We start from the raw sequence: 4,076 nt of genomic DNA, 5'->3' as shown, positions 1-4,076 counted from the left end.
TGGCAGAGAATCACTGAGAAAGAGCATCTTCTAATGTTATGACTGTTTAATTGATCAATACTGATCCCTCACCCCAAAGAAGAAAGAAAAGGAGAAAATGAAAAAGGAGAAAATGAACTTTCTCAAACAGAGATATCAAAGTTCCTAGATATCTGATGTTCAAGGAATGTCATTTTATAGGCAACTTATGTTTTGATAAGCCAAGCAAACTTAAAAACCAGAACAATAGATGATAACAAAGCTCTGGGTGCCACCACGGGACTGGATGTTTATTAATAATGTTGACTTAGTATGGAGAACATTTTCAGAGATTTGACATTTCTCTCTTGGGTTGCTCTCTTCAATTTCTGCTTGATTGCTTCTAATCTCTGGGTTCTAAAGTAAATATTATGAATATCCAAATCCCCTATCAAAATATTCAAAACATCCTAATCTCCATAAAATACTTTCAGACATTTGGCCAGGTGTGTTATGATCCAGAGTCACCTTTGGAGACAGTACTGTAGAATAACGGCTAAGTGTTTGTAGGACTCAAAATTGCTTCCAAGTGCATCCTTTTATTCATGTGTAAGATGATATGGAGAACCTTGTCACAGAGCAAAGGAAATTGGATACCTAGAGGAAGGCACCACTGAAATTGGGAGAAAATAATCTTAAGATAAAATTACAAGCAGTAAAAGATATGTGGTGGCTATCTGTTTCAATAGCAACAACAGCCTCTATTATTAGGAAATTAATGTGGTTTTTAATTCTAAAAGACTTACAGTGCTTTGACTAAACTCCATAGTTTTCTTAGTCACATATAATTTAAATCCCATTGGGGGAAAAAGTAATGTGGGATGCTACTAACGTTTAAGGAAAATCTTTGATCTTCAGATTTTAAAATATTTTATTGAATGGTAGAATAGATCCTTTAAAAATACTTTTAGTCAGAGACAACTTCAAATATCTCCAATAGCATGTACGCAGGATGAAGTCACATATAGTCACTTTCTAACTTCAGAAGGCCTATTTTGCCCTTTGCATTTGGATCTTAACAAATGTCGATCTGACTACATGAATACAATGGCTTCCCCAGCAAGTCTGAACAGAGTGGATAATCACAGGATTTCCATCTTCAGTCTCTGAAGAATAAATTGGAGAAGATTAAGACATCAAGCAGAGGAATCAAGCTACACATATCTAATTACCTTCTCATCTCTGAACACCTCACCAAAGAAACAGCAAGCAGACTTCTTCCTGCTACCACTGCATAGTGGTGAAGACTCCAGGAGGAAGGACACAGCAACTAGGCTTGCACACTGGAAATCAGAAGGAGACATCATCGTGTAGCAGTCATAAATGGAACAGGGCAAATTCACACCAATATCTGCTCATATTTGCAGAGCTTGCAGATAGAAAGCTATCCAACAATACTGCTAACAGTTCTGCTTTATCTCTAGCTGGGGGAATCCTTCTCTACAGAACACAACTACTCCAAGATAAAAGCCATGAAGATCAGAGTTTCTCATTCCAATCTCCAAGGATTATCCCACAGCGAAGACAACAGAGGAATTCCTTTCAGGTCCCTATACTCTAGTCAGAGTTTCTTTCTCTTGTCTTGAATATGAGACAACTAAGTCATCCAATACATCTAAGGGAAATATCTAATGAGATCATAATAAATGTATAACTGAGATAAAAATCATTAAACAAGGAGGAGAATCTGGTGGCCAACTGGAGTGAAGAGAATTTTTAAAACACATTTTAAAAGTTCAAAAGTTATATATGTAAATACTACAATGAAACCCATTTCTTTTAATGTATTCAAAAATTTAATAAAACATAAATTAAAGGTATTATGTCTTTATATAGACAAAAAAGTTATCTTATCTATGGAATAAGAATTGAATTTTTTAGAAGCAGTTTTGGAACAATAATCAAAAAAGCAATATCTTCTTTTAAAAGTAAAATAGACAAAAGTCAATTGGTAACACTGTGTTTGTCTGTGAGAAATGGCAAATAACAAACAAACAAAAAAGGTTAAAAAGGGATCTGTCAGATAATCCAAACTCCAAATTAAAAAATAAAGAAAAAGAAAATGAACAATAACAAAATACAATGCAGGGGTTTGGAGGACAAGACGGCATACAAGGAGCTATGAGAAAACTTTTCTTTCCATTTTCAGGGGAAAACAAAGTCTTGCTACAGCAGAGAACAGCATGCAACTGTGATGGAGAATGGGGAGAAGGAAGACCATTACACACAGAAATGCATACTGGAGTCTCACCAGCATCATTCTGATGATTCCAATAGAGCCCAGCCATGAAATAAGCCTTGAAGTCTTAATAATATGATCATTGACGTCTACCTCATCCAAAAAGAAGAAGATATCTATATTTAATTATATTCAAGGGAGGTTGTTAAGTAGGAGTGTGTGTCTGTGTGTGCGTGTGCGTGTGTTAATCACAGGGACTAAAGAAGACACAGATAAGTAGTTCTGATTCTGTTTAGAAAGAATATATATATATATATCTATATATATATATATGATGCTTTCAAGCTAAAAAAAATCAAAATCTAAAATGGCATTTCCCAAAGAAAGACATAATTGACAGAAAACATATGAAAAATAATTATCATTAATAATTATTGCAATCAATACCATAAGGAGACAATACTTCACTCTAGGAAATATTAACTACTATCCGAAAACCAGACACAGTTGTTGTATGTATGTGGAGAAAGAGAATCCTTGTGAACTCTTTAGTGAAAAGGTACTTTGGTGTAACCATTATGAAAAATAATATGGAAGATCCTTGACTTACCTTCTTCTACTATTGCTGTGATAAGATACCCAGACAAAAGCAACTTAAGGGAGAAAAGAGATTTTGGTTCACCCATCAGTGTGGAGTCCATCATGATAGAGAAGTCAAGATATCAGGAGCTTGAGACGGATGGCCACATGGCACCCACAGTCAAGAAGCAGAGAGTGATGAGTGCTTTACCTTTATCTAAGTTACATAGTCTGAGAGCTCCAACTCAATAAATCGTCCACCCACAGTCAAGATGATTCATCCACCTCAATTAAATTAATCCAGATAATCTCCCACAGGTATACACAGAGGATCATCTCCCACCTGATTCTAGATTCTGTTAAGTTGACAATATCAGTCACCATAATCTTCAAAAAAAGTAAAAACAGAACTACTATTCATTGGAATATTTTACCACTGTGCGTATGTTCAATAGAAATGAAATTGCTATATCAAAGTAACACCTGTATTTCTTATTAATTGCATCTCTGTTCATAATTTCCCAGAAGTAAAGCAACTTACCTGTCTATCAGCTGATGAATAAAAGAAAAATGTGTTTCACCTACACTAAAACTTATCCCTCAGCCGCAGAAAAGCATGAGATGATATGTGACAGCATGGGTGGAACGATACAAAGTGAATTCAGCCAGACACAGAAAGGGAAGCACCATGTATTAGCATTCACAAGTAGAATCTGATCAACTCAAGAGAAATGCTTACAAGAGGCAGGGCAGAGGAGAACAGAGGATGGGGTGGAGAAAAGCTGATTGATAAGTAACAAGCTGTGGTGAAATATAAATTAGAAATTCTGAGGTATTCCTGTGCAGTGATAATGGACTGCATATTTCAAAAAGCTAAGAAAAAGGATTGTTCGTGTTTTCACAATATAAAAGGGAAAGATGTTCAGAGAATTAATTTTTAACTTGGTTTAAATATTGTATAACATACACATGTAAGAAAATATCTCAATACATCATAAGCGTGCGCAACTTTGGTTTTTATGTCTCACTTTAAAAAAACCAGTTTTAAAGTAATAAATATATTATTTAGAATAATGCTAAATTCAATACATAGTACACATTAAGATAGACACTTAGAAAGTTCAGTCAAGAGATAGATGATACATAGATTGGAAGGCTAGATAGATGATAAATGTTTAAAAGAAATAAAACTGTTTTTCCCGGAAAGAGAAAAATGAATAAAATACTAAGCAGGAATGAACTGTTCTTTATACGTCTAACAAAAAAAAAAAAAAAATGCCGTTAAGAAGCCCAGTAAATA

Source organism: Grammomys surdaster, unplaced genomic scaffold (genome assembly GCF_004785775.1).
Source record: "Grammomys surdaster isolate TR1022 unplaced genomic scaffold, NIH_TR_1.0 126158, whole genome shotgun sequence".
In the NCBI taxonomy this organism is placed as follows: Eukaryota; Metazoa; Chordata; class Mammalia; order Rodentia; family Muridae; genus Grammomys; species Grammomys surdaster.
Note: the sequence above shows the minus strand (reverse complement) of the source record.